Source organism: Papaver somniferum, chromosome 2, assembly GCF_003573695.1.
Source record: "Papaver somniferum cultivar HN1 chromosome 2, ASM357369v1, whole genome shotgun sequence".
Lineage (NCBI taxonomy): Eukaryota > Viridiplantae > Streptophyta > Magnoliopsida > Ranunculales > Papaveraceae > Papaver > Papaver somniferum.
Window position 1 is genome coordinate 114,571,992 of NC_039359.1, and position 14,221 is coordinate 114,586,212.

Sequence of the window (14,221 nt, forward strand, 5' to 3'; positions counted from 1 at the left end):
TGATTATGAACCCAATGAAGATAAGAATCCATACCCATTCGATAACCAAAGAGAAGATGATACTGATGCACCATTACAATAGAATTGAGCCATTTGTGTAGAAGCCAACTTTGAAGATGCCAACTTGTATTTTTGCAATTGATGAAACAGGACGTTGCTACAACACCGATGCTGGACAACAGGTAAATTAGAAAAATTGATCTGCCATTAACAAGACAATTAGAGAAACAAAACAAGATAAAAATGATAGAAAATTGAAAATCAAAATTAGGGCAAAAAACGAGATCAAAAGTAAAAGATAAGACAGAAAACAAAGGTGAAATCAGAAGATTCCGACAGAGATTTATGCAGAAAAAGATGATAACAACATTGAATGAAGTTATTAAAACAGAAGAAAACAAGAAATCAGCGGAAAAAAATTGGTTGACTTAAGTTGACTTTTCGCTTGACTTTTCGTTTTGAATGAACAGTTTACATGTAGGTTTAATGACACAAAGAGCCTATACCTATTCCTTCAGGCTTGATGTATCTGATTGCAATTTTGGAAATATTTCTAATTGTGAACACTAGGTGTCATTATCTTTCTGAATGACTGAATATGTAATAAGAAATTATCTGATTGCAATTTTGGTACATAGTGACTAGTAATGCAGTTATCACCTGCTTGTCAGCTTATGCAATGTAATTTGTTTACTTTTTGCTATTCGTAGCAATAGCATGATGTTTAAATTTTAGGTGAATTTTAGATGCAGACAAGAAACATAAATCTCATTCTTAAAATTTCTAAAAATTCTATACAGTTAGCTATTCTTGTACATGAAACCAATTAGTAAGGTGAAGCTATCACATATTTTCTTGATATCCTCGATGATGATTTTTTTCCCAACACAGCATTTTAGAAATGCGCCACTCAACAGCCAAGCCTTTCTGGAAATGGAAATTGTGCAGCACCACTGATGGGTGCCAGGATGCCAGTGCCAGGATGTTCGGTTACCCGTGAATACTTGATAGCACTTCCATAATTTGCTCGTCTTAGTGACTGGTGACAACTTGGCGTAAAGAAAGCTTTTGCCAAACGATGTAGATAAACGGACATTTGGACAAACTATCTGAGACTCAACAACCATCAGGGGAACTTTGGTTATGCAGAATCCCACGCCCAGCGCTAAAGAGTTAGCACAGTTTAATTCTCGGCACATCATAATGAAGCACAACAAAGAATTTCGAAATGCCTTGTGTCATCAGTTGTCTCGCCAGCAAAGAGCCTTGAACCTACAGCCTCCACATGAATGAAAAAAGCAATGATCAACTGTGTGAGTACAGAATCATGTCCTGGCACGGATGGATCATTGTTAATGATAGACCTGAGGCTTTACATAGAACTCAGTGTGATTGAACATAGGTCTCAAGTCTTCTTCTTGACACATCAATTCCAATGGAAATAAAACAAGATGTCCCCTTATTGATTTTAACTTTTCCATGGGATCTGCAAATCTGCTATCTCCTCTGGGATGCGCCTCTATCTTTTGTGAAGCTACACCTAAATCATTTGTAGTATGACCTAGTTTCTCTTTCCAGTATGCCATGCTTTGTTTGACCTCAGATCTGAGTTTCATGGTTTTTGCCATGACATTTGTAAAATGATAATATCAAAGTCTGTGAAATCAAAAAAGAGGCAAAACTGACTTGCTCGTGATTGAAAATGTACCTCGAGTGTAAATGATCATTGGGAATGCATGCAAAGATGTCTTGGTAGATATCGGTATTTGTCTGCAAAGTCATGGTATTTGTAAATACTACATTTCTGAATAGCGACTAGGTGAATCCACAATTCAAAAGAAATCTTAGATTCTAACCTTAGCAATAGTCATCCAAATATCTCTGTAAGTTTTGTCAGCCACAAGGTCATTAATTTTGCTTATCTGCAAAATTGACAAGCAGTAAGAAAATGCAAATATCATCTAGGAAGCTTAGCATCAGTGTTGCCAAACTCGATTCACTCTCATCTGTGCAAATTAAACTACTCATTTACTGACCTCATTATCACAAAGACCAAGGTGTTCTGACCATAGTGAAAGGCGAAGACTAAAACAAAATTTACCAGCCTTCCAAGGTTTTCCATTCATGGATGAATCAACAAATTCCTTGTCTTCAATAACTATACCAATCTGAAACACACGATAGGAAGTGAAACTCGGATATAGGATAAAAGCATAAATAGAATCAAAGGTTAGCAAAAAATTTGATAGTGAAAGAACATAAAAAAGTCACTCTAACAAATGCAGAAGATTACCTCGGAATCTCTTGATCCAAGCAAACTCCTATCGTTAATATTTGATGAACCTATCAGGGCCGTCCGGTCATCAATTATCATTATTTTGCTATGAACATACACCTGGAAGAAATTATATGAAAGTTTCTTGAGAGAGTTCTCAGAAAAACTAATGCTTATTTCAGGATACCAAGTAAGTGGATACAAAAGCAGGATAATATTCATATTTTGAATTCACCTGATTGGTAACAAGAGTCTACCATAGTTTCTGAGACTGTAAAAAGAAATGTCGTCATGTGTTCTAGGACCAAGCACCTCATATAGGTTTTTCAATATCGAATGCCTTCCTCTGCAAATGGTTCGATACTGCCAATGAATTAGTGCTCTAGCAGATGCCGAACCACCACCATCCAGTCCCCCCTGTTACACAAATAAAAGTTAAAACACAAACATAAATTGGAAGTGGAAGGAAGTATATCAAGTTTTATCACCTCGAAGTCCGGTAAAAGTGGTATGACCATAATAACTCTAAAACACTTCGGTTCTTTGTCTGCTCGTATAATACGCTTGTATAACGCATCTAAGACGCGGTTTTTTATTATCTCATCTTGTGAAAGACCTGAAATGAAAAATTGGTTCTGGAAACAAGGGACCATAAAAAAAACTAGTTAGTATTTGAAGTTTATAGCAGAATTTTGGTCTTTCCCCTGAATTATGATCCATGTAATCCAGCTCACTGGAATGGACATCTTTTACAAATCGATGATAAACATTTACAGGCCTTTTGGTGTCGATTTCATTACCTCAATGTAGATATAGTGTTCTGCTTGTTCAATAAGAGAGCAATAAGCATTGTGAATGCTATCTTCAGTTTGGCTTGTTCCAGCAGACCATTGGCTGACACTTCTAATAACCTACACCAAAAGTTGCTCCAGATTGTAGCTTACACAATGTCGAATTGCAAAAAGAATATTAAAGATATAGTGTAATTGGGAATATATGGATAGTAAGCTCATACGATATATTAGCAAATTTCAATTTGTAATAAATTCTTATAGAAATCAAGCATTTAAACAGAACTAAAAGATTTAACCAACCTGACAATGACTAGATGTGCGAGGGCCAACTTGTCGAGCTTCATTAGAGAAAACAACCTGATCACCGCTTTCCTGTGCTCCCCACCATTCATCTAGATATTGTATACCTGATTGCCTTGGCTTGGCTTTGGAATCAGGGGAAGGGGCCGAAAAACTTCGACTGATAGTAAGAACTTGAGTTTTCTTGAAGCCATTTAAGTTTGGGTCTTCATTTTCTTCATCCAGTACATAAGCTTCTGGTAGGAAATAGTAATGACATGTCCTCTAATGGTGACAATGACGAAAAATAGTTCTGTTTTATACTGTCTGTACAACCGTGTTCCACGCTCTTACTTTCACACTCAACTTTTGTGCTTCTTTTCATGTAATGCCTAGGAATAAGTAGAGGAATTGTATCCAAGTTTTGCGCTTTATTTCTCTGAAAGAAATTGCAAATAGTTATAACCCAGCTCCTTGAAAGCAACTTTAACTTTGGAATGAATGATAAATGAAGCAACAAAATATCAACCTTTGCAAGGCAAGGTGGACCCCAAAGAGCACAGTGGACATCATGCCATGGAATACGGGGGCATGTACCGCGGTCTAGTTCATCTGTCATGGTATCTTCCCAAGAATTTGGTTGAGATTCTCTGCCAGGAAAAAGGAAATCGGTGAACGAATATCATAAATTTGGAATGGAAAAGAACATATTACGAGTAAACAGAAGCTTAGCTTTGCTTTACCTATCTGAATGAAAATGCATAAACTTACCTCGGGTTATAATAGTCCTTGCCAGGCCATATGGTTGCAGGGAAATCACCTACTTTATGTTCAAAGTTGTCGTACCGACCAAAACATAAATCAAGTCCTCCAATGAAACAAATTCGGTAATCAATAATCACAAGCTTTTCATGGTGCGACCTAATAAAAGCCCAAAAACATTTCGTCAATGTACGCAAGCCAAAATTGATAGACAGTTCCTACCATACAAACTACAAAGAACTATCACCTCCAGGGATAGATAATCATCTAAGCAGGGTTCACAAACAATTTCTTACCACAGGTAAATGCCGGTTGAGATATGGTCAGGATAACGCAATACTCTCACATTTTCGTGAATGCTGAGAAGCTTTTGCTTACAAACTGCACTGTTGATGTTTGAAATAATAGGAACTTCCTTGTAAAGAAGAATGTAAATCTGCACACAGTTACAAGTCAATTCAGATAAGAAGACAGGTGCAGTGCATACTAAAATGAATTTTGAAACGACAAAACAAAAGAAGAAAAGAACATAAATATTGTATAAAAGGAATATGTAGTGGCACCTTAACCCCTTGCTTAGCTTTGGCTTCAAGTAGAATGTCAAGCCGAGAGGAAGCACAAGCATTAAAAGGGCGTCGCAGATACAGTTCTGGGCACAACCACCAGTCCGTAATAAATATCTGCGTTGAATTAGCAATGAATTTAGAATGTCTCTAAGTACTAATACAAGGAAACAACTGAATATCATGCTACGTTTAACTAATAAAATAATCAGATTAACTAACCTCAGATTTTGCTTCCTCTATTGCTAGAGCGATGGCTTCGAATGCAGCTTTTCCATCTACAAACCACTGAGCCTGGCTAGCATCTTCAGTAAAACCCCTAGGTGGAGCAAAAGAACCAAAAGGTTGAGGATAACACCATCCCTCAGGTGCTGCTAATCCAGCATCGCTAATTGCAGTGACCCATTCTCTAACTTTAGCTTTAGTTCTAGTTCTTAAATTCAGACTCTGACTACCAGAAGACACCTTTCCTTGCAACAAGAATATCTTCGTTCAAAACAATGATCCATGAACTAACCAAACTAGTCCAAAAATTTACAGGGGTTAGCCGTGGGAGAGTTCGAGAGATTTTAATGTATTTAGGTTTTTTCCTGTTAGTCCTGAGGGAGTTTGAGGGAGTCTCTCCAAATCTCCGTTAGTCGTGGGGAGTTTAGAGGAGTCTCCTAAACTTTCTAGAAAACTCACTGTTAGTCATAAAACCTTACAATAGTAGGGAGTTGGTTGCTTTGCGGAGTTTGAAGGAGTTTTTAGTGTATTTTGGTCTCACAACAAATCTCTATAGGAGTTTGGTGCGTAGAAAACCATAGGAGAAAGAAGAGGAAACGTTTTTTTCCAGGTATGTTTTTCCTTCTTTGATCTCCATGATTGTTTATAATAGTTTGATTTGTGTACTATTTTGTTTGTTTTTCATATCTTTGATCTCCATGATTGTTTATTTTGATTGTGCGTATAGTTTTTTTTTGTGGGTACTCTCTATCTGTCAAAACCCTAATTTGTGGTTCAAAAGATCTTGGTAAGAAATTGCATGATTTGATTATAATGATATCTTTAAATTCAACCGCTGGAATATGATGCAATTTGAGTATGTCGTAGTTTACCTTGTTATAGAAGTACAGTAAAATTTTCACGCGGATCAGGTCACGTTTGCTACTGCAAAGCTTGCACAATATATGACTATGGTCTGCTGAGTTTAAATCCCGAATAGGGGACTGATTCCTATTTATCTCATTCTCCGCTTATCGGACAAAGTTGAAATTTTAGTATGATGTTTGTATATATTAAGGTTACCTACTGTATAAATTTCATGAAGTTCTGATCACTTTAGGTACACCAAAGTGTGAGAAATCCGGAACTGAATTATGTATGCACGTATTGAAAGTAGTCGGGTTCTGAGTAATGTATCTTTTTAATGAACCGTTGGAATGCTATGATTTTTGAGTGTGTTGTGGAATACTGAGTTGTATTGTAAGTGTACCATAAAAAATTTAAAGAGGATCAGGTAAGTATTAGTACTGCAGAGATTGGACAATCTGAAACTGTGTTTCGGTGAAACAGAATTCCTTTACAGCTATCTTCATAATTTGTCATGTCATCATGCATTAATTGGCTTGCTACTTTGCATGGGTGTCATTGAGAATCACTATCACTTGTTAAGTCATCTTATTTAGACACATACTTCTCTTCTATTCTATATGCCAAAGTTCAATACAGTGGCGTACTTCATTCCGTATTGGCGTGTTTTAGCCAATTCATACGGTGCTTTTGTTATACTGATATCTTTAAATTCAACCGTTGGAATATGATGAAATTTGATTATGTCTTAGTTTACCTTGTTGTAGAAGTACAGTAAAATTTTCACGCGGATCAGGTCACGTTTGCTACTGCAAAGCTTGCACAATATATGACTATGGTCTGCTGAGTTTAAATCCCGAATAGGGGACTGATTCCTATTTATCTCATTCTCCGCTTATTGGACAAAGCTGAAATTTTAGTATGATGTTTGTATATATGAATGTTTCCTACTGTATAAATTTCATGAAGTTCTGATCACTTTAGGTACACCAAAGTGTGAGAAATCCGGAACTGAATTTTGTATGCACGTATTGAAAGTAGTCGGGTTCTGAGTAATGTATCTTTTTAATGAACCGTTGGAATGCTATGATTTTTGAGTGTGTTGTGAAATATTTAGTTGGAAGTGTACCGTAAAAATTTCAAGAGGATCAGGTAAGTATTAGTACTGCAAAGATTGGACAATCTGAAACTGTGTTTCGGTGAAACAGAATTCCTTTACAGCTATCTTCATAATTTGTTATGTCATCATGCATTAATTGGCTTGCTACTTTGCATGGGTGTCATTGAGAATCACTATCACTTGTTAAGTCCTCTTATTTAGACACATACTTCTCTTCTATTCTATATGCCAAAGTTCAATACAGTGGCGTACTTCATTCCGTATTGGCGTGTTTTAGCCAATTCATACGGTGCTTTTGTTGCAAGGAGTTGCTAAGGGATTTTCTTTGATTAACAATTTGGATAAGTAGCTCTGCGTGTTAGTACTGTGTAATCTAGTATCACATTTTTTTATCATGTTTACATTAGACTGTTTGGTGTTATTACTATCCTTGCTTTGTTAAGTTCTAGTATTAGTCTAAGTACTAATGTAGCTAACATGTCACACCATAGAATGGAAAAATCCAGCCAACCTGTTTTATACTGTCTGTACAACCGTGTTCCACGCTCTTACTTTCACACTCAGGGAAATAAGACAGGTATAAAACACCAAACAGTCTAAAAAAAAATGTAAACATGATAAAAAAATGTGATACTAGATTACACAGTACTAACACGCAGAGCTACTTAGCCAAATTGTTAATCAAAGAAAATCCCTTAGCAACTCCTTGCAACAAAAGCACCGTATGAATTGGCTAAAACACGCCAATACGGAACGAAGTACGCCACTGTATTGAACTTTGGCATATAGAATAGAAGAGAAGTATGTGTCTAAATAAGAGGACTTAACAAGTGATAGTGATTCTCAATGACACCCATGCAAAGTAGCAAGCCAATTAATGCATGATGACATAACAAATTATGAAGATAGCTGTAAAGGAATTATGTTTCACCGAAACACAGTTTCAGATTGTCCAATCTTTGCAGTACTAATACTTACCTTATCCTCTTGAAATTTTTACGGTACACTTACAACTCAATATTCCACAACACACTCAAAAATCATAGCATTCCAACGGTTCATTAAAAAGATACATTACTCAGAACCCGACTACTTTCAATACGTGCATACAGAATTCAGTTCCGGATTTCTCACACTTTGGTGTACCTAAAGTGATCAGAACTTCATGAAATTTCTACTGTGGGAAACATTCATATATACAAACATCATACTAAAATTTCAGCTTTGTCCGATAAGCGGAGAATGAGATAAATAGGAATCAGTCCCCTATTCGGGATTTAAACTCAGCAGACCATAGTCATATATTGTGCAAGCTTTTCAGTAGCAAACGTGACCTGATCCGCGTGAAAACAAGGTAAAATACGACATACTCAAATTTCATCATATTCCAACGGTTTAATTTAAAGATATCATTATAACAAAAGCACCGTATTAATTCGCTAAAACACGCCAATACGGAATGAAGTACGCCACTGTATTGAACTTTGGCATATAGAATAGAAGAGAAGTATGTGTCTAAATAAGATGACTCAACAAGTGATAGTGATTCTCAATGACACCCATGCAAAGTAGCAAGCCAATTAATGCATGATGACATAACAAATTATGAAGATAGCTGTAAAGGAATTCTGTTTCACCGAAACACAGTTTCAGCTTGTCCAATCTTTGCAGTACTAATACTTACCTGATCCTCTTTAAATTTTTACAGTACACTTACAACTCAATATTCCACAACACACTCAAAAATCATAGCATTCCAACGGTTCATTAAAAAGATACATTACTCAGAACCCGATTACTTTCAATACGTGCATACAGAATTCAGTTCCAGATTTCTCACACTTTGGTCTACCTAAAGTGATCATAACTTCATGAAATTTCTACAGTAGGTAACCTTCATATATACAAACATCATACTAAAATTTCAGCTTTGTCCGATAAGCGGAGAATGAGATAAATAGGAATCTTAATCGTATGGTAGCGAAACAAGATATTATGGAATCACAAACGATGAGACGAAGATGTTTGTGACTACTTTTTATCTTGCATATCGGAGATTAAATCTAGAGCCAATCTTAGAGAAGATAGTACTAAATCACGATAGAAACAGCAAGATCAGAACACGCAACTATAGAGAAAATAGTTGGGTCTGGCTTCAGAATCCCAATGAAGTCTTCAAGTCGTTAGCCTAAATGGTTTCGTGAAAAACCTAAGGTTAAAGGAGAATCGACTCTAATCGCAACTAATATCACACCGAAGGTGTGGGTATTAGGTTTCCCAGTTGCTAGAGTTCTCCTTTATATAGTCTTCAAATTAGGGTTAGCAATCAATGTTACCTTGGTAACAAAGCATTCAATATCCATTCAACTGTTAGATCGAACTTAGCTTGTTACACAAAAATGAAATGTATCTTCATTTAGATATGAGTAACCGTACCTAAACGTGTACACCTTGTTGGATCAACAATAGTTAACCGAAGTTAGCCATATGAACACTTTCATATCAACCTCATTCATCTTAACCATAACTAGTTCAAATGACTCAAATGAAACTAGTTCTAGAGTTGTTCAATTGTTTATATTCTCGTAGAAGTATACAAGACACAATTGAAGAAAAATCGATTTTGATTCACTCAAATCAAGTCATGAACATTATAGCCATGGTTTGCAAAATATTGCATTCTTTATTATATAAATGTATTAGTTCATGAACAAACGGATTTTATAACACCATCCACTTAGGTATGCAAACGGCACGCATACCTTAGTGGCCGGACTAAGTTTGGGTTATCCAGTATGCGAACGGGTAAGCATACCTCCAAACTCAGCAGAAATATCCGGACCTGAACCTTACGCCAGTACGCGTACCGGTATGTGTACAAGATCCCCGGACTTTCATTAAACCAACAAGTACGCATAAGGGTATGCATACTACGGTTCCCGGACATGGATTACATATATGCAAGTACGCCTACCATGATTAAATCCAATTGTTTTAAACTCTTATTTCAACAATTGAAACATTCTTGGAAGACGGGAATAGCTGTCTCACACAAACTATTAGTTTCAAAGCAATTTTCAAGTGATCGAATGATCATTACGAAACATTCTGAGTCTACATCAAATGACTGTCTCACACAAATCATGTAAGATGTTACCAGGTGATTTTCACATGATAATCTTTTGACTTTCGTAAATAATATAAGATGAAATTGGTTAAAGCGAAAGCTTACTAACACATATCTCGGAAATATGTAAGCGAGTTAAACTCAGCTCGAAATATCAAATGTGCATAGTTGAAGTCTATATAGCCATACGACTTTTGTCTCAAATAGAAGATAAAGTAGATATACTTTTGAGTGATAGATGAGTTCAAGTCTCCACATACCTTTTGTTGATGAAGTTACACAAGCTCCCCTTAGTAGTTCTTCGACTTTAATCGATGAACGTCGTGAAGTCTAATGCTCAACTACACTTTCTATCCTAAGCCGAGACTTAGATATAAATAGACTAGAAATCAATTCTTATAGTTTTTGGCAACTAAACTTGACAAACAAGCCTGAGATAGCAACGCTTACGAGTTCGACCGAGCAGGGCTCTAAAATCTTGTATGTCTCACCATTCCTAGACTTTCTAGTCTAACCTAAACTAAGTTGACTCTAGTAGATTTAATCAAGGGACTCTAATTTAGTTTTGATATTAAAATATAATAACCAAACTTGACATACCAACGCTTGGTGGGTTCAACCGAGCAATAATGCTCTAAAAAATTGCTAGATTACCCTTTTTGAAGTAAACAGTTGATCACAACGACCAATGATTGGTTTATCTCTACAAGCAACCCAAACAACTATTTTGTCATTTTTATGATGATACAAGATAACTAAGAAGTGGTAATTCTTGGAGATATTCGGCGTGAAGAAGCCCATCCTAAGGATATAGTTGCAAGATTATATGGTTCACCATATTTATACCTCAAACCTTTAACTACCGAGATAGTATCAGAAGCACTTGAATTTTGAGGATTATTGCAAAGAAGATAAACAAAAGGTAGATGAAGAGAAAAATAAGCCTTTTCAGTAGTATCCATCTATGCAAAATTATATTTCAAAAAGAAAGAAAGAAATCTATAACCCAATAGAAACTTGACGAAACTTCAATATTATAAGGATCAACTAAAGTGTGAATATACTTCAAAGACATTTTATGCAATTGAAAACGGGTATTACATATCATATGAGTTAGATAGGGTTTAAAATAACAATTGTACTAAAGAAATAAAGAATAATTGTCACAAATATCATATTTTATCAAAAAAAAATCAATATTGTTTTTTTTTAATTCCAAATCAAGATATATTTCATCCATAATATCATAATATAAGGTACTAAATATTATATAAGATAATAATTATACAAAAAAATAAAAGATAACCGTCATAAATATCACATTTTGAGAGAATATTTGTGAAAAAAGTTTATCTAATTATAAAAGAAGATACTTTATTTAGAAAGATATAGAAGAAGATACTCTCTTGATTGAGAGAATATTTATGGAGAAAATTTATCTAATTATAGAAGTAGATATTCTTTAATTCGGAAAATATATTTATACGGTTATTTGCGGTTGGTCCACAGAATCCCTCTGCAAGGTTTCACAATTTCTACTTGGTGTAGGAGTTATTCAACACTTACGGATATCCTAACCCACTAGCATTGGATTCACTAATAACCCAAGACTACTTCAATTGTATTATAAGAATTGGAATGTTGCTAATAAATCGCAAATTGGAATTATCATAAATTGCTAAATTACCCAATTACATTACATAATCATCTAGTTCACATTACACCTTCCATTTTTTCTTACTTTGGCATTCTATCACATTATCTTATTTTCCTGAACTAGGCTTCTGCATAAACTCATTCTTCTGTGTTTTTGAGTTGTTGTTGGGTTTTTTGGAACTTGGCTTCTGGGTAGATTCATTATCTTTTCTTCATGAAGCACACTTCTGCCTACATGGATACTGCTAAAAAAACTTGTTTATCTCTTCTTTTGCTTTTTGTTTTTGTTCTTTGCAATTGTCCTGAAAATTCAAGTACAATTGATGCTATCTCCGCAGTAAAAGGTATAGTTATGGTGAAACCATATCATCTAAGTATTTTCAGGATGGGCATCTTCATGCCAAGAACCTCCAAGAACCACTACTTAGGAATTTGGTACAATACCAACGACAAGGTCTCTGGTAAGACAGTTGTTGGGTTGATCTTAGGGATAAACCATTCACTAATCATCGCGATCGACTGTTTATTTCATAAAAGGAAAAGGTCTTAAGGAGAACTTAGATGAGTGAATTTCTATTCTATGTAGCATATTAGAATCAAGAGAAACTACATTCACAACTTGTCAGATTTCCTCTTGCAAAAATTCACTCATTTAAGAAATTCAATGAAAATGGAAATAGACATACATGGTAACATGACCTATGCTTAGTTCATTAGGCTTATTTTTCATTAACACCTGCCTTCATATGTTTCTTCTTGTTTTTCTAGGTTGAAAGGAGACGAAATTCATGATGCTTGTGGATCAGTTTAGGAAACCTGGGTAGTTTGAGGCCTCGTTGATTTATTGAATCCTACCACTAGAATAAAAAAAGAGGTCATTATGAAGAAATTTCAAAAACCCCTTAGCCAACTATTTTTTTAGTGTCTAGTTTATCCCTAATTAATTAATATTAATAATCGTTATAGGTGTTAATTAACCGTGTCAGATGTGAAATCAATTGATGTTAATCGAACTTCAAAACATCAAACAACTCTTTTCTTTTTTAAAACCACCAATCCACAATCGATGAATGTTCATGCACTCTAGACCGATTATGGTTTGATGTTTTCAAATTCATGAAAAATATCCATAATCGGACAATAAATGTATACATAAAAATCATTCTCATAATAGGTTGCTTTATGTTCTTATATAAACCGATTGATGCATTTTCATTAGAAAAAAAAATTCATACTTTTATGATATATTCATTCATTTTAAATCAATCTCACTCACTATCGCAAGAACGACGGATGCACTTAGTACGTGAATCTAGCCTTTGAACCCCTAGGAAACCCTAGTATATGAGTTATAGTTTCGTGAGGGTTTACATAGAGATATACCCACAAAATCTGCACAACTATTAATCTTCATCGTAGGAATCTTAGTCCGCTTAAATAAAACCGGTCATAAAGTTCGGGGCATATTCCAGAATTTTGGATATCATGAAATGCACCTTTCCTCAAATGTGAATGCTTCATCCTTTTCCTCCAAGTAGTGCGTTTTTACGATTTGCTCTTACAAAATCACAAACAAAAGATTACTTCGTTAGTGTTGAGGCCAATTAGAATTGGTCTTATTGTTGTCAATATTTATTAATTGTAACTCTCAAAAAATAAAATAGAACTTTCCATCGACCATAATCGGCTCACATGTTTGCAATCGTAATCAGATTATGTCTAAAAAAACAGAAAACGGGTATTTTTAAGGCTTGAAGAATCGGATTACAGGAATGCCTATGTAAACTGATGCGAGGATGAAATCCGCATAATCGGTTCATAGGTGTAGTAATATGGACAGGTTATATACTTGTATTTACAAAAAAAAAAAAAAAAAAAAAAAGTTGGATAATGATAAAACAAAATTGTGTCGTAAATCCATTGCGTATTATAATTATAGTTAATTTTAAGTGCATTGAGTTCTGCACCTATTTTACCACATTTACATCAAAAACCATAATTATCCAAACCATAAGTCTTATAAAATTAAACTTACAAAATTAAAACAAGTATAACAATAATTCCAACTAAATAGGTCATAAAAAAGTATAGAGCGGAAATACCACCGACACTTCCAACACCAACACCGCCGACATTGGCAACAACATCAACAACATTGACAACAATATTGAGGACATCAGCACCACCTGCATTGGCAGCAACAACAACAATTTCTTTTAAAGCAGCGTCTGTTTCTGCATACGTAGCATTCATTTCCGGCGTGCAATTTCATTCCTATTGTTTTTGGAAAATTTGATGAGGTCAATCATCCAGTGCCAATGCCTGCTCCAGTTTGGTCAACCTGCCGACCACGGACTTGTACAGGGTTCTATGTGATACATTTGGTTGCATGTCAACATCCTCTTTTTTGATATATCGAGAAAGAAAACTTAAGTGATTGAAGTCCATAATTACAAAAGTAAAATAAAAACACAAACGGTAGATTAGACACCTGTGGAGATACCGACTCTCGACATATAAAACTATTGAAAAATACAATCCGAAGAATCGATGGATAAGACAGTACATGTAATT

General features: G+C 35.1%; 1 pseudogene; it reads right to left on the reverse strand.

Moving 5' to 3' along the window:
* Positions 1-747: 747 nt before the first annotated feature.
* LOC113351786 lies at positions 748-13,900 on the reverse strand (annotated as a pseudogene).
* Positions 13,901-14,221: the final 321 nt, after the last annotated feature.